At 36.0% G+C, this 18,553-nt stretch overlaps 1 pseudogene; it reads left to right on the forward strand.

Annotated features, from left to right (window-relative positions):
• Nucleotides 1-420: 420 nt before the first annotated feature.
• The window catches only part of LOC100619348 (general transcription factor IIE subunit 2-like), a 92,683-nt pseudogene continuing 74,550 nt past the window's right edge, over nt 421-18,553 (forward strand).

Genomic DNA, 18,553 nt, shown 5'->3' on the forward strand with positions numbered 1-18,553 from the left:
TAAGAAATGACTAAGAGGACAGGCAGGTTGGTGGCAGTAAAAAATAGCTGCAGAGCCCAAAGAGACTGAGTTGGGCAATAATGAATAGATTAGGCCAAAATGGCAAAGTAAGAAATACTCATAGCCTGTCAACCACTTTCTCAACAATTGCAGAAGAACAAAAATCACCCAAAATGAATGCTGAAGTGGTAGAACCAAATAAATATTGGGTGAAGCCATGCTCCAAACCAGAATAACTTGGAGAGCTAGGAAGGACTATTCTCACTGGTTTATAAGGATAGTGATCAGGAAAAAAAAATCTTCAGTGGGACTCAGACATGATACAGTGCAAGGGGCAGGGAAAAGATCTCAGACAGCTCAGTCCAGGTTCAGAAGGATAAAAGCAGAAGCTAATAAACTAGGAAACAAGTGGAGTTAAAGATGGTAGCTAAAGATGGAGGAATATGGCCTAATAAGGTCCAGTATTACTGGGATGAGACAATGCAATTTGAACCAGACGAACTGAATTGCTGTAAACCTCCACACAGCAGGCTAACCAGGCTGCCTCTGCAGAATGTTCATTCTGAGACTGATAGGTGAGATAATCCCAGAAACAGTATAAGCACAAGATAGTACTCCCTTTCCTGCAGGAATGGAGCTGAACTTCAACATGTAGACAAAATCAAAGGGAAAAAAATAATCCAGCAAATGAGCAAAACACAGAGAAAATGTCTGATCCTAGAAAAATATTTCAACAAGAGAGATGACCAAAATACAAGGTCAGAAAAGGACAGCAATACAGAAATTAAAATGTGTAAAAACCCTCAAAGGAAAATGTGAAAGGATATCAAGTCACAAATGAACCCCTGAAAGAGCTCCAAAAAGGAATAGAAAACATTAATAAGAAACTTCAAAGCAAAATTATAAAAGAAAATGATAGAAAAAATAAATATCTTATGGTAAAATCTTACTGATGAAAACAATTCCCTAAAAATGAATATAATTATTTAAACAGTAAACAACTCACTAAGAAAGGAAGTACAAAGCCTAAAAGAAGGAACAAACTTTCTTAAAATTCCAAATGGGTAAATGGAAGCTAACAATTTAATAGAAAAACAGGAAACAATAAAATAATGAAAAATAATGAAAAAAATGAAAGAAAATTTGAAATCTATCATTGGGGGAAAAAAACCTAACTTGGAAAAGAGATCTAAGAGAACCATTATGTTAAAAGAAACCTGGACACCATATTGAAAGAAATTATAAGGGAAAAATGCATTTTATGTTCTTGAACAAGATGATGAAAATTTAAAGAATCTTTTAATCACCTCCTTAAAGAAATTAAATCAAAAATAAAATAAAATAAAAACACAAACCCCTGAAATAATACCAGGACTCCCAAGATAAGGAGGAAAAAAATAAACTATAAGCAGCCAGAAAAAAATTCAAAAACTGTGGCAATATCATAGGATTCCAAAGAACTGAGTAACTTCTGGAGTGGAGTGTGAGAAATAGACATTTAATGAAATAAAGGAATTCTAGGAATTCCTAATGAAATAACCAGAAAATTTGGTGATCAAATCTGACTCTCAATGATGTAAAGAAAAGTATTCAGAAAAATTTGATGGAATCAGTGAAGTTCAACTCATCATATCTCAGCATGGGAAAGTAGTAACTAGGATACTTCAGATTTCTGTAGTACAAGACCTAATACTTAAAACACTTAAGTAATCAAAGGAAACAATAAGGTCAATCTAATTACATTACTAGTAAAAAGATAATAACTTAGACACTCAAGCTATCTATGATACTTAATGTACCTAAGGTAGCTAAAGTACTTAGGATACTTAAGTTAATAAATATACTAAAGAATTTTATCACTCTTTGGGTAATGAATAGAATCATATATAGACAGTGTACAGAGAGTTAGCTGAATACAATGTAATAATATATGTATGTGTGTGTGTATATATGTACATATATATATATATATATATATATATATATTGAGTATATATTGAACTTCAAAAACTTAATCAGTGACACCCCCCAAAAAGATAGGAACCCAATAAAAATGTGAAGACTGCTTCGGCTGAACAGACAGAAAAAACCAATAAGAAGGTTCAACAGCTGAGATGGCGATGCAGGAAAGCACTGTGGAGTGCTTAGGGCGTGTTGGAGCACAAAGGACAACACGGCCATCCAATGCAGCTGAGGAAGTCTCCAAGTGTAACGACTCTTCGTGCCACTGGACCCAGGCTTCCAATGCCGAGAGAGTGGGACTGTCTCTGTGCATCGACTTTTCCACTTAAATCTCCTTCATGCACAAGTATCTTTGTGCACACTCATCTATAAACCATAGATGAAAACCGCACAAAGACAATTGTCATCCTCGGTTAATGAGAGACTACTACTATATATTGAACTAAAGGGATAAGAAAGAGGAAATCACTGGGAAAAGAGAAAAGAAGATAAATTCAGGGTGAATTATCCCAAATAAGGAGGCATGAAGGAATTGATAGAGTGGAAATGAAGATGGAACAGGAGGGAGATGGAAGGCAATACTTAAACCCTACTCTTATTGGAATTGGAATAAAAGTTGGAATAAAATCCACACTAAGATAAATAAATTTATCTTACAATAAACTTGGGGGAAATCTTTTTAAGTCTCTCTCAAATATATAAATATATTTTATTCATATATCATATATAATATATACAACATATAATACAAATAATGTTTGTGTGTATTTACATATATTTATTTATATATAATATAATAAACATTTATATATCATACATTTTATATATGGTATATTATATATATGTACTATAGTGTGAAATATACATATAATATAAATATATAGAAAATGGAGTCAGACTTAGCTCTGTTCTGTTGTTAGATTTGGTTTTCAGTCCCCTGGAAACACTGTGTTTTTTGATTGGTGAGAAAGGGTTTATGGAGGTTTGAATTCTTGCTTCCTCTAAGCCACCATCTTGAATGGAAGCCTCTCTTAAGTACTAATTTTAGCTATTAAAATTTATTTATGTTTTTTTGTGATTTACCTTTTTCACACTAATTTCCCTTCAAAAAGCACATTTACAATTTCTGGGTAAACATGGCAGCACTCTAGATGCGTGACTCTTCCTCTCCTCACCATCTATTGATACAGAGTACCTCAAAAAGTAAAAAAAAAAAACCAAATTCATATGAATGAAGGGACTCTACAGTAGGGTGCAGCACTGATGGTATGTGGGATTTGGGCATTTTATCACCATAGGGGCTGAAAAAGCTTCCACCAAAATGTGAGCTGATCCACCTTCCCCCACCCCACCTATGGAGCTAGAGTCAGAGCCAGCTCACTCTAGAAACAGTGAGTGAGCAAGAGGCACCTCTGGAGTGAGTGAGAGGCACTTCTATGTCCTTGGCAGCTGACTGAGTCCACCAAGGACCTAGCCCTGAGAAAAGCTAGACCTGAGGCCCCAGCAGGCTGAGGAGCTCAGACCATGCACACTGTCAGGGAGATAGCACAGAAAAGGACAGCAAACACTGGAAGCTGCAGAGATTTTGAGTGCTGGCCTCAGCCAAAATCCTTGCTCCTCAGCTCCATACACAGAGAGCCTGCTTATCTCACTCAGATTTAAAACTGGAAAGGGAAGGAAAAACCATCAAAGTAATGACAAATGGTGCCCAGAAACAACACCTTCCCAACACCAAGAAAAGCAAAAAGAAGGGGTTAACCCTGGATAATTTTTTTTTAAATATATTTTATTTGATCATTTCCAAGCATTATTCGTTAAAGACATAGATCATTTTCTTTTCCTCCCCCCCACCCCCCATAGCCGACGCGTAAGTCCACTGGGCATTAGATGTTTTCTTGATTTGAACCCATTGCTTTGTTGATAGTATTTGCATTAGAGTGTTCATTTAAAGTCTATCCTCTGTCATGTCCCCTCAACCTCTGTATTCAGGCAGTTGCTTTTTCTCGGTGTTTCCACTCCCATAGTTTATCCTTTGCTTATGAATGGTGTTTTTTTTTCTCCTGGATCCCTGAAAGTTGTTCAGGGACATTACACCGCCCCTAATGGAGAAGTCCATTACGTTCGATTATACCACAGTGTATTGGTCTCTGTGTACAATGTTCTCCTGGTTCTGCTCCTCTCGCTCTGCATCACTTCCTGGAGGTTGTTCCAGTCTCCATGGAACTTCTCCACTTTATTATTCCTTTGAGCACAATAGTATTCCATCACCAACATATACCACAGTTTGTTCAGCCATTCCCCAATTGATGGGCATCCCCTCGTTTTCCAGTTTTGGGCCACCACAAAGAGCGCAGCTATGAATATTTTTGTACAAGTCTTTGTGTCCATTATCTCTTTGGGGTACAGACCCAGCAGTGCTATGGCTGGGTCAAAGGGTAGATATTCTTTTGTCGCCCTTTGGGCATAGTTCCAAATTGCCCTCCAGAATGGTTGGATCAGTTCACAACTCCACCAGCAATGAATTAATGTCCCTACTTTGCCACATCCCCTCCAGCATTCATTACTTTCCTTTGCTGTTATGTTAGCCAATCTGCTAGGTGTGAGGTGATATCTCAGAGTTGTTTTGATTTGCATCTCTCTGATTATAAGAGATGTAGAACACTTCTTCATGTGCTTATTAATAGTTTTGATTTCTTTATCTGAGAACTGCCTATCCATTTCCCTTGCCCATTTATCAATTGGAGAATGGCTTGATTTTTTGTACAATTGATTTAGCTCATTATAAATATGAGTAATTAAATCTTTGTCAGAGGTTTCTATGAAGATTTTTTCCCAATTTGTTGTTTCCCTTCTGATTTTAGTTATATTGGTTTTGTTTGTACAAAAGCTTTTTAGTTTGATGTAGTCAAAATTATTTATTTTACATTTTGTGATTCTTTCTATATCTTGCTTGGTTTTAAAGCCTTTCCCCTCCCAAAGGTCTGACATGTATACTATTCTGTGTTTACCCAATTTACTTATGGTTTCCTTCTTTATGTTTAAGTCACTCACCCATTTTGAATTTATCTTGGTGTAGGGTGTGAGGTGTTGATCTATTCCTAGTCTCTCCCACACTGTCTTCCAATTTTCCCAGCAGTTTTTATCGAATAGTGGATTTTTGTCCCAAAAGCTAGGATCTTTGGGTTTATCGTATACTGTCTTGCTGAGGTCGTTTTCCCCCAGTCTATTCCACTGATCTTCCTTTCTGTTTCTTAGCCAGTACCAAATTGTTTTGATGACTGCTGCTTTGTAATATAGTTTGAGGTCTGGGACTGCAAGGCCCCCATCATATGTGTTTTTTTTCATTATTTCCCTGGATATCCTTGATCTTTTGTTCTTCCAAATGAACTTTGTTATGGTTTTTTCTAAATCAGTGAAGAAGTATTTTGGTAGTTCAATGGGTATGGCACTAAATAGATAAATAAGTTTGGGTAGGATGGTCATTTTTATTATATTGGCTCGTCCTATCCATGAGCAGTTAATGTTTTTCCAATTGTTCAAGTCTAGTTTTAGTTGTGTGGCGAGTGTTTTGTAGTTGTGTTCATATAGTTCCTGTGTTTGTCTTGGGAGGTAGATTCCTAGGTATTTTATTTTGTCTAAGGTGATTTTGAATGGGATTTCTCTTTCTAGTTCTTGCTGCTGAGCTGTGTTGGAGATATATAGAAAAGCTGATGATTTATGTGGGTTTATTTTGTATCCTGCAACTTTGCTAAAGTTGTTGATTATTTCAATTAGCTTTTTGGTTGAATCTCTAGGATTCTTTAAGTAGACCATCATGTCATCCGCAAAGAGTGATAACTTGGTCTCCTCCTTGCCTATTCTGATGCCTTCAATTTCTTTATCTTCTCTAATTGCTACTGCTAGTGTTTCTAGTACAATGTCAAATAGTAGAGGTGATAATGGGCATCCTTGTTTCACTCCTGATCTTATTGGGAATGCATCTAGTTTAACCCCATTGCAGATGATATTAGCTGTTGGTTTTAGATATATACTGTTTATTATTTTTAGGAATGACCCTTCTATTCCTATGCTTTCTAGTGTTTTTAATAGGAATGGGTGTTGTATTTTATCAAAGGCTTTTTCTGCATCTATTGAGATAATCATGTGGTTCTTGCTAGTTTGCTTGTTGATGTGGTCAATTATGTGGATGGTTTTCCTAATGTTGAACCAGCCCTGCATCCCTGGTATGAATCCTACTTGATCATGGTGAATGATCCTTCTGATCACTTGCTGGAGTCTTTTTGCTAGTATCCTATTTAAGATTTTTGCATCTATATTCATTAGGGAGATTGGCCTATAGTTTTCTTTCTCTGTTTTTGACCTGCCTGGTTTTGGAATCAGTACCATGTTTGTGTCGTAAAAGGAGTTTGGTAGAACTCCCTCTTTGCTTATTATGTCAAATAGTTTGTATAGTATTGGGGTTAACTGTTCTCTGAATGTTTGATAGAATTCACAGGTGAATCCATCAGGCCCTGGGGATTTTTTCTTAGGAAGTTCTTTGATGGCTTGATGGATTTCAATTTCTGATATGGGATTATTTAAGAATTCTATTTCCTCTTCTGTTAGTCTAGGCAGTTTGTATTTTTGTATATATTCATCCATTTCTCCTAAATTGGTGTATTTATTGCCATATAATTGGGCAAAGTAATTTCTAATGATTGCCTTAATTTCCTCCTCATTGGAGGTGCTGTCCCCCTTTTCATCTTTAATGCTGTGAATTTGCTTTTCTTCCTTCCTTTTTTTAATTAGATTGACCAGTACTTTGTCTATTTTGTTTGTTTTTTCAAAGTACCAGCTTCTTGTCTTATTTATTAAATCAATAGTTCTATCACTTTCGATTTTATTAATTTCTCCCTTAATTTTTAGGATTTCTAATTTGGTTTTCTGCTGGGGGTTTTTAATTTGATCGCTTTCGAGTTTTTTCAATTGCATTTCCAATTGATTGATCTCTGCTCTCCCTTGTTTGTTAATATGAGCTTTCAGGGATATGAATTTGCCTCTGATTACCGCTTTGGCTGCATCCCAAAAGGTTTGAAAGGATGTTTCGCCATTGTCATTTTCCTTGATGAAATTATTAATTGTTTCTATGATTTCTTCTTTAGCTAAACGGTTTTGGAGTATCATATTGTTTAATTTCCAATTGGTTTTAGATTTGGTTTTCCATGTACCATTACTAATCATTATTTTTATTGCCTTGTGATCTGAGAAGGCTGCATTCATTATTTCTGCTTTTTTGCATTTGTGTGCTATGTTTCTGTGACCTAATGTATGGTCAATTTTTGTGAATGTGCCATGTGGTGCTGAGAAGAAGGTGTATTCCTTTTTATCCCTATTTATTTTTCTCCATATGTCTATTAATTCTAATTTTTCTAAGATTTCATTCACTTCTTTTACCTCTTTCTTATTTATTTTTTGATTTGATTTATCTAAATTTGATAATGGTTGGTTTAAGTCTTCCACTAGTATGGTTTTATTGTCTATTTCTTCCTTCAATTCTCCTAGTTTCTCCATTAGAAATTTGGGTGCTATATTATTTGGTGCATACATGTTGATTAATGATATTTCCTCATTGTCTAGAGTCCCTTTTAACAAAATATAATTACCTTCCCTATCCCTTTTGATCAGGTCTATTTTTGCATTGGCTTTATCAGATATCATGATTACCACTCCTGCCTTCTTTCTATCAGTTGAAGCCCAGAAGGTCTTACTCCATCCTTTAATTCTGACCTTGTGGGTGTCAACCCGCCTCATGTGTGTTTCTTGAAGACAACATATGGTAGGGTTTTGGATTCTAATCCATTCTGCTATTCGTCTACGTTTTATGGGTGAGTTCATCCCATTCACGTTCAAAGTTATGATTGTCATTTGTGGACTCCCTGGCATTTTGATTGCCTTCCCTAATTCTAACCTTTTCTTCTTCGGCTCTACCTTTTAGTCCAGTGATTTACTTTGAATCAGTCCCCCTTGTCCCCTCCCTTGATGTTTCCCTTTTTAGTCCCTCCCTTTTTGTTCCCTCCCCCTCCCCCCTCTCTTTCCCTCCCTTTTTGTTCTCCCTCTCCCCCTCCCCCCCTTGGTTTTCCCTTCTCCTTACCCTTGTTGGGTAAGATAGAATTCAAGATCCCAATGGATCTGGATGTTTTTCCCTCTCAGAGTTGATTTCCCTGAGATTGAGGTTTAAGTAAACCCCCCCCCCTCTCTTCCTCTCCTTCTTATAGGAGTTTTCTTCCCCTCCCCTTCCCCTGTGAATCTTTGTGTGAGAACCATTATTCTATTTGGTCTTTCTTTACCCCCTATTTATACATTACATTTTCCCCACATATTAGTATACATAGGTTGATATAAATGTAGTCCTTATAGAAGAGAGTTTGAGTAAAAGAAGATAACATTTTTCCCATTTCCTTAATATTTACCTTTTCAGGTATTCCTTGCTCTTTGATTTTCGGTATCAAACTTTCCACAGAGCTCTGGTCTTTTCTTTGCAAAAAGTTGGAAGTCTTCTATTTTGTTGAATGCCCATACTTTCCCTTGGAAGTATATAGTCAGTTTTGCTGGGTAGCTGATTCTTGGTTGGAGACCCAGCTCTCTTGCCTTTCTGAAGATCATGTTCCATGCCTTACGATCATTCAGCGTAGAACTTGCAAGGTCTTGTGTGACCCTGATTGGCATTCCTTTATATCTAAATTGTCTTTTTCTGGCTTCCTGTAGGATTTTTTCTTTTGTTTGATAGCTTTGGAATTTGGCAATTACATTCCTGGGAGTTGTCTTTTGGGGGTTTAGTGTAGAAGGTGTTCTGTGAGCTCTGTCAGTGGCTGTATTGCCCCCTTGTTCTAGAATCTCTGGGCAATTTTCTTTGATTATATCTTGTATCACCATGTCCAGTTTGGTGTTTATTTCTGGCTTTTCTGGGAGTCCAATTATTCTTAAATTTTCTCTTCTCCCCCTGTTTTCCAGATCTATCACCTTGTCGGTGAGATATTTTATGTTCTCTTCTAATTTCTTGGTGTTTTGGCTTTGCTTTATTAGTTCTTGCTTTAAAGCCTGGTTTTCTTTTACAGTTTGGTCAAACTGGTTTTGTAGATGCGTGAATTTCTTTTGCATCATTTCCCACTTTTCCTCCCAGAGGGCTTCCATCTTTTTGGTCCTTTCTGATTCAAATTCTTCATGTGTTTGTGGAGAGTTTCTATTTCCTTTGGAAGATTTTGGAGAATTTTCTTGTATATCTTCTTCTATCTGCTCTGTATTTTGTATTTTGGCTCCATAGAATGTGTCCAGAGTCGCCCCTTTCTTCTTATTTTTCTTGGTATTTTGGGGCTTCTGTGCTTCTGTGGAGTTTGTCATCTCTGAACGTGGAGGATTGGCTTTTCTTGTCTTTGTCTGGTGATCAGAGGCTTTAGTCCTGGGCAGATGTTGGTTCTATGAGTGTTCCCTGGGTTAAACTGAATATGCCTCACTGGAACTGGAATGGAAGGGTCGGACCACGAGGCCACACTCTCCCCCTGGCTCGATTTCCGGAAGTTGCCTTCAGAATCCCTGGCCGTGAGGCTGTTTCGTCGGCCTGCGGGGGGATGGGCTGCCGCTTCCCCAAGCTCCGAGAGCACAGACTTTCACTGAGACTTGGATAGCAGGATCCAGCCCGTGAGGGTGTCTTGCCCGCCCTGAGGGTTGCTGTTGTTTTGACCAGCTCTCTGCAGCGGAGGCCCCAGGCAGTAACTTTCACCCGGACCGACCAGCTCTTTGCAGCGGAGGCCCCAGGCAGTAACTTTCACCCGGACCTACCGGCTCTCTGCAGCGGAAGCCCCAGGCAGTAACTTTCACCCGGACTGGGACTTGGGTAGAAGACCCTGAGGGTTGTTGTTCCTCAGACCCTGCTCTCTGAGCCCGGCGCGGCTGCCGCTTCCGGGAGCCTTGGACTCTGCGCTCCTACCCCTGAGGTCCGAGGGATCTCGGGTTCTGGCTTTTAAGGGGAGCCGTACCTTTTGAACCGGGTCCAGGTCCAGGAGGAGGGTTCCCAGGGTCTGTGCTGTTGATCGTTTTGAATTTCGGCGCCTTAGGAGCTTCTAGTTTGAGATCGGTCGGGAAGGGTTTTCCGGAGATCTGAACTTCAGCTTTCTCTAAGCCGCCATCTTAACCGGAAGTCCAACCCTGGATAATTTTTAAGAGGAAAAACCCAGGCTACAGAGGAAATAGAAGAGAAAATACAAATAAATGTATGAAAACCTACCCCTCCCAAAAAATGGAAATTGTCCACAAGCTTTTGAAGAATTTAAATTGGAGTTAATGAAAAAGATGGAAACATTCTGGCAAGAAAAGTGGGAAAGTTCAAAAAGAAAGTAACAGTTTAAAGGACAAGAACTCCCAATTGGAGAAACAGCTAGAAGCCATGAAAAGCAGAATAGACCAAACTGAAAAGGAAAATCAGTCCTTAAAGACCATAATTAGGCTACTGGAAGCCAATGATCTTGCAAAACAGCAAGAATTAATAAAGCAAAGTCAAAAGACTGGAAAAATAGAAGAAAACATGAAATATCTCCCTGAAAAGATGACAGATCAGGAAAAAAGAGCACAAAGAGACAATTTGAAAACCATTGGTCTACCTGAAAACCCAGAAATGAACAGAAATCTTGACATCATATTACAAGAAATTATACAAGAAGACTGCCTTAATGTTCTTGAACAAGGGGACAAAATTAATTGAAACAGTTCATAGGACACCCTCTACACTAAATCCTCAAAAGTAAAACCCCAGGAATGTAATTGCCAAATTCAAGAGCTTGCTAGTTAAGGAGAAAATTTTACAAGAAGCCAAAAAGAGAGAATTCAGATCTCAAAGAACACCAATCAGGATTACACAAGATCTTGCAGCTTCTACACTAAAGGACCACAAGGTTTGGAATATGATATTCAGAAAGGTAAGAGAATTGTATCTTAAACCAAGTATCACCTTTCCATAAAAACCGACTATATCCTTCCAGGGGAAAGTATGGGCATTCAACAAAATAGACGATTTCCAAGTATTAGTAAAGAAAAGACCAGAATTAAGTGGGAAGTTTGATATCTGAACACAAAGATCAAGAGAAACATGGAATGGTGAATAAGAAAGAGAAGGAAAAGGGGGAAAATGTATTTTTTATTCAATCTTTCTTCTTTAAGGGCTTCAATAAGATAAAATTATTTATGTTAATATATGGAGAAAATGTTATTTGTAACTCTCAAAAATTATATTCACTATTATAGTAATTGGAGGAATCATCCACAGGAAGAAATTGGGGTAATAAGTGCTATAAAATGATATGCCAAAAAAGAAAAAGGGAGGGGCGAGTCAAAGATGGCACCAAGGGATATTTGAAGAAATAAAATAAATAGGATAATCTTTATCACACAAAGATACACATGGGAAGAGGAGGGGAAGAATACCCTTTTAAGAAGGTGAGGAAGAGAGTGCTAATAGGTAATACTTAAACCTTATTCTCAGTGAAATCAATTCTGAGACGGAAGAGCATTTAGGTCCATTGGGGGATTGAATTATATCTTACCATACAAGGAAAGTAAGAAGGGAGAACTAATGGGTGTAGAGGGGCAGAGAGTACAAAAAGGGAGGGGAAAAAGAGGGGTGAGGGATATTAACAGACATTGAAAAAATAAGAAGGGAACAAAAAGGGAGGGGGCAGAAAGGGAAGCTTATTAAGGGTGGGAATTAGGGAGACTGATTAAAAGCAAACCACTGGTTTAAAAGGATATAGCAAAAGAAGAAAGGACAGAAATAGGAGAGGATATCAAAATGCTGGGGAAAACACAAGTGGCAATCATAACTTTGAACATGAATGGGATGATTTCAGCCATAAAACAAAAAGAAATAGGAGAGTGTATTAGAAATCAAAATCCTACCATATGTTGTCTGCAAGAAACACACTGGAGGCGAGTAAACACTCACAAGGTTAGAACTAAAGGTTGGAGTAAGACCTATTGGACCCCAACTGATAGAAAGAAGGCAGGAGTTGCAATCATGATATATGACAAAGCCAAAGTAAAAATAGATGTGATTAAAAGGGATAGGGAAGGTAAATACATCCTGAGAAAAGGGAGTATAGATAATGAGGAAATATCAGTAATCAACATGTATGCACCAAATGGTATAGCATCCAAATTTCTAAAGGAGAAACTAGGGGAATTGAAGGAGGAAATAGATAGTAAAACTATACTAGTGGAAGACCTGAACTTACCACTATTGAATTTAGATGAATCAAATTAAAAAATAAATAAGCAAGAGGTAATAGATTTGGATAAAATCTTAGAAAAATTAGAGTTAATAGATGTATGTAGAAAAATAAATAGGGACAAAAAGGAATACAACTTCTTTTCAGCAGCATATGGTACATTCACAAAGATTGAACATGTACAAGGGTATAAAAACATGGCAAACAAATACAGAAAAGCAGAAATAATAAATACAAACTTTTCAGATCATAATGCAATAAAAATAATGATTAGCACGAGTACATGGAGAGGAAAAACCAAAATAGGTTAGTTAGAGAACAAATCATAGAAACAATTAAAATTTTCATTGAAGAAAATGACAATGGTGAAACATCCTTTCAAAATTTATGGGATGCAGCCAAAGTAGTACTCAGGGGGAAATTTATATCCTTGAATTCATATATTAACAAATTAGGGAGGGCAGAAGTCAATGAATTGGATATGCAAATCAAAAAATTTGAAAGCGACAAATCAAAAATCCCCAGATGAAAACTAAATTATGTGAATTTTATATTACTCCACTCTACTTAGTCTAACAAAAACAGGAATGTCTACATCCATGCTTAAGAATTAAGTATTAAGGAGGATGGCCTATGACAGACATGTGCTAGCAAATGACAAAATGACAAATCAGTAACAACTGACAGACCCCTCAGCTGTCCTAAGGCAATTTAAATTACCATTGGTACATGTGAGACCCAGGAAAGTGATGTAAAAACCGTCTATATATTTTGCATCATGTCCTCGCTCCGGCTGTTTCCATGGAGAGGTGGCTCTGGTGGCAGATTTCTGAGCATTTCGGCATCTTGCCATGGAGGCAGCTATTTTCCAGGTTTGGTGGTGAATTTTCCTTGATACTATACTGGGAGAAGCTTAGTAGCCTAGTTCAGTTGAGGCATCTTCACTGAACTTTCTCGGAGTTTAGGCTGATTCTTTTCTCCTTTACCTTCCAAACAGTATCCTCTTAGAAAATCCTTTAATGTTCTTCAAAGACCTCATGGCAGAGGTCTTTGAACTCCCCCTGCAACATGCCAGGCGGGAGAAATCCTATACCCTCTTTCTCTTCTTCTCCTTAATCCCTTCCCTCTATATTAATTAAAATCACCATAAATTTCCAAACTGACTTGGGTATTTTATTTGGGATTTTCTCTGGTAACCAAATTAATATAGATTAGGTCACAACCCTAAAATTATGCTTACAATTAGAGGTCCTAAAAATTAAGGGAGGAATTAATAAAATCGAAAGTAAAAGAACTATTGAACTAATAAATAAGACTTGAAGCTGGTATTTTGAAAAAAAAAAACAAACAAAATAGACAATGTACTGGTCAATCTAATAAAAAAAGGAAAGAAGAAAACCAAATTAAGAGTATCATAGATAAAAAGGGAGACCTCACCTCCAATGAAGAGGAAATTAAGGCAATCATTAAAAACTCTTTTGCTTTATTATGTGGCAACAAAGATGGCAATCTAGGTGATATGGATGAATATTTACAAAAATATAAATTGCTTAGATTAACAGAAGAACCAATAAAATTCTTAAATAACCCCATAGCAGAAAAAGAAATTGAACAAGCCATCAAACAACTCCCTAAGAAAAAATCACCAGGGCCTGATGGATTCAAAAGTGAATTCTATCAAATATTCAAAGAACAACTAAAGCAAAGAGGGAGTTCTACCAAATTCCTTTTATGACACAAATATGGTACTGATTCCAAAACCAGGCAGGTCAAAAGCAGAGAAATAAAACAATATACAAATCTCCTTAATGAACATAGATGCAAAAATCTTAAATAGAATACTAGCAAAAAGACTCCAGCAAGTCATTATGAGGGTTATTCATTATGATCAGGTAGGTTTTATACCAGGAATGCAAGGATGGTTCAATATTAGGAGAACCATCCACATAATTGACCACATCAACAAGCAAACCAACAAAAGTTACATGATTATCTCAATAGATGCAGACAAAATACAACACTCACTCCCATTGAAAACACTATAATGTATAGGAAAAGAAGGTCCTTTCCTAAAAATAATAAACAGTATTTATCTAAAACTATCAGCTAACATTATCTGCAATGGCAATAAACTAGATGCATTCCCAATGAGATCAGGAGTGAAACAAGGATGCCCATTATCACCTCTATTATTTAACATTACACTAGAAACACTAACTGTAGCAATTAGAGAAGAAAAAGAAATTGAAGGTATTAAAATTGGCAATGAGGAGACCAAGCTATCACTCTTTGTGGATGATATGATGGTCTACTTAAAGAACTCCAAAGAATCAACTAAAAAGCTAGTGGAAATAATCAACAACTTTAGCAAAATTTCAGGATACAAAAACAAAAACAAAACCCACATATGTCATCAGCATTTCTATATAACTCCAACACATCTCAGCAGCAAGAACTAGAAAAAGAAATTCCATTTAAAATCACCTTAGACAACATAAAGTACTTGGGAATCTATCTGCCGAGACCAACACAGGAACTATATGAACACAACTACAAAACAATTTCCACACAATTAAAATTAGATCTAAACAACTAGAAAAACATTAACTGCTAATGGGTAGGATGAGCTAACATAATAAAAATGACCATCCTACCCAAACTTATTTAATTATTTAGTGTCATACTCGTTGAACTACCAAAAACTTTTTTACTGAATTAGAAAAAAAAAAAACATTACAAAGTTCATTTGGAAGAACAAAAGATCAAGGATATGCAAGGTAATAATAAGAAAAATGCAAAAGAAGGAGGCCTTGCTGTCCCAGATCTCAAACTATACTATAAAGCAATGGCCATCAAAACAATTTGGTTCTGGATAAGAGACAGCCAGGAGGATCAGTGGAATAGACTTGGTGTAAGTGACTTCAGCAAGACAATCTATAATAAGCCCAAAGATCCCAGCTTTTGGGAACAAAATCCACTATTTGATTAAAAATGCTGGGAAAATTGGAAGAGATTAGGTTAAGATCAACATCTCACACCCTACACCAAGATAAACTCAGAATAGGTGAATGACTTGAACGTAAAGAAGGAAACTTTAAGTAAATTAGGTGAACACAGAATTGTATACCTGTCAGATCTTTGGGAAAGGAAAGATTTTAATATCGAGCAAGAGTTAGAAAAAAATCACAAAATGTGAAATAAATAATTTTGATTATATCAAATTAAAAAGTTTTTGTATAAACAAAACCAATGTAACCAAAATTAGAAGGGAAGCAACAAATTAGGAAACAATCTTCATAACAAACACATCTGACAAAGGTCTAATAACTTAAATTTGTTAAGAGCTAAATCAATTGTACAAAAAATCAAGCCATTCTCCAATTGATAAATGAGCTAGGGACATGAATAGACAATTTTAGTTAAAGAAATCAAAAGTATTAATAAGCACATGAAAAAGTGTTCTAAATCTCTTATAATCAGAGAGATGCAAATCAAAACAACTCTGAGGTATCACCTCACACCTAGCAGATTGTATAACATGGCAGCAAAGGAAAGTAATGAATGTTGGAGGGGATGTGGCAAAGCTGGGACATTAATGCACTGCTGTTGGAGTTGTGAATTGATCCAGCCATTCTGGAGGGCAATTTGGAACTATGCCCAAAGGGCACTAAAAGCCCTTTGATCCAGCCATAGCACTGCTGGGTTTGTACCCCAAAGAGATAATAAGGAAAAAGACTTGTACAAGAATATTCATAGCTGCACTCTTTGTAGTGGTAAAAAAAAATTGGAAAATGAGGGGATGCCCTTCAATTGGGGAATGGCTGAATAAATTGTAGTATATGTTGGTGATGGAATACTATTGCGCTAAAAGGAATAATAAAGTGGAGGAATTCCATGGAGACTGGAACAACCTCCAGGAAGTGATGCAGAGTGAGAGGAGCAGAACCAGGAGAACATTGTACACAGCTACTAATACACTGTGGTACAATGGAACATAATGGACTTCTCCATTAAAGGCAATCCAATGTCCCTGAACAATCTGCAGGGATCTATGAGAAAAAACACAATCCTCAAACAGAGGACAAACTGTGGGAGTAAAAACACCAAGGAAAGGCAACTGCTTGACTACAGGGGTTGAGGGGACATGATGGAGGAGGGACTCTAAATGAACACTTTAATGCAAATAACAACAACAAGGAAATGAGTTCAGAGCAAGGACACATGTGATACCCAGTAGAATCGTGCATTGGCTATGGGAGGGGTGGGGGGGAGGGGAGGGGAGGAAAAGAAAATGATCCTTTTTTTCCAATGAATAATGTATGAAAATGACCAAATAAAATAATGTTGTAAAAACTTAAAAAAAAAGAGAGAGATAAGAAATAGTGGGGTACTTTAGTATCTCAGGAATATTACAAGGTTTAGAGGAAGCCTTCTTGCATGTGCTTCATATTTTCCATGCAGATTATAAGGGGGATATGGACAATAATCATAGGTGATAAAGTACAGATTTGCTTATATCTATACCACTAAACAGAGGACTTTCATAAATCCAGGGAAGTATTAAATTTAAGTTATTAAGTATTACATATTTTAAAGAAATGATAAATTTATTTTTCACCTCTTTTTAGTCATTTTTTAATCCTTTATCCCCATTTTATAGTTTTCTTGGCAATGATACTAAAGTTATTTGCTATTTTCTTCTCCAACTCATTTCACAGATTTGGAATATAAGGCAAGCATAGTTAAGTGACTTGTCCAAGGTCATATAGCTATTCAGTGTCTGAGGCCAGATATGAATTGAAAGAGATGAGTCTTCCTAACTCCAGGGCAAGCACTCTACTCATGTAGTTTTATTATTTCTATTTGTGACCTTCACAATTGATAATTTTGTTATATGTTAACTTTCAAAACTTTTGAAATTCATTTACAAGGTATTTATAGTTGACAAATTACTACTAAATAAATTAATTCAAATCTAAATTTTTTGTTTTGAGGAGACATAAATATACCAAGTTAATTCTATTAATTTAAAAGGTCTCAGAGGTGAATGTGTGTTATTTCTCTTTTTTTTTCTTGGAGTGTATCTGTCTATTCAAAATAATGTGACATTACTATTTCTCTCCATTTTAACTGTTTATTTTAATTTGTGTATGTTATGATTGATAATTTATGTAATAATTATAAAATAGTTTAATAAAACTTTCTAGAAATTAAATAAATACTTTATGATTTTTAAAAATTCTTGTTTTGACTATTTTTCCTTGTTTTATTTGTGTTGTGTAAAAAGGAGCCAGAAACAACTGGTGAGTCTTTTTTTTTTTACTCATCTTGTCCCATTCCCTACTGTATTAAAATGTTTTCCCCCAGAAGTGCTTTTAGAAAGTAAAGTGTTTTCTTCTCTGAGAAGGAAAAAGAGAAAGAAACATTAAACTATTAGTCTGCATATGTTTTCATTAATAAATTAAGACCTCTGTTTCTAACTCAATGTATCCCTTGGTTGTTAATTGGTTTTATTCAAATTCTTAACTATATTCATAACTACAAAGTAAGGAGGCTGTCATTAGAAATGTATCTTTTTACATTAAACACCATCTTTGCTACAAATTAGTATGAAATTATATAGTAAGAGGAAATGGTTTTATTAATGTGAGTACAGATGAAAACCCACATCATCTAGCCTCAACATTTAATATCTCTAGAGAAGGTGATGTTTTTTTTAGAATCAACAGAATTCATTTTACAACTTTAAATTGTTATTCATATTATTTTTAAGTTGCAAAAATTACTTTTCATAAAAATTAAAAATAATAAAAAAGGAGATTTGGAGTGAGAATAAATAACCCTGGACATATAACAAGATCTTTACATATATAAGATGAAAGATGAAGAAGGTTTAGCAGAAGCATTAAGACCTGGAAATCACAATATATTTTCAAAAAGGAGGAAACTTTTATGTTGAGATCTGAGATTGAGAGGGTTTGGTTTTGTCAGAGGACACCTATTCCAAAAGCCACATTTTATATATTAAGAACCCAAGGCCCATGACAATGAACTGTTTTGTCCAAAGTCATATCTAGTAGGCATTGTTGGAATCAGAAGAATCTATCCTTCCATCACCTCTTTTTTTCTCTAATATTCTATTAAACAATTATTATATCATGATTTGCTTCAACTCATAAAGTCCATATGAAACCTCTAATTGAATTGTCATTGTTCCACCTCTGTCCAAGTGAAAAAGGAATCTGAAGAGAAACCCTGAACCACCATAAAATTAATCCCCTGAACTCATAAATATGCATTTTATCTTGCTTATAAACTAGATAGGTCTCATCAATTTT

Source organism: Monodelphis domestica, chromosome 8 (genome assembly GCF_027887165.1).
Source record: "Monodelphis domestica isolate mMonDom1 chromosome 8, mMonDom1.pri, whole genome shotgun sequence".
NCBI classification, from domain to species: domain Eukaryota; kingdom Metazoa; phylum Chordata; class Mammalia; order Didelphimorphia; family Didelphidae; genus Monodelphis; species Monodelphis domestica.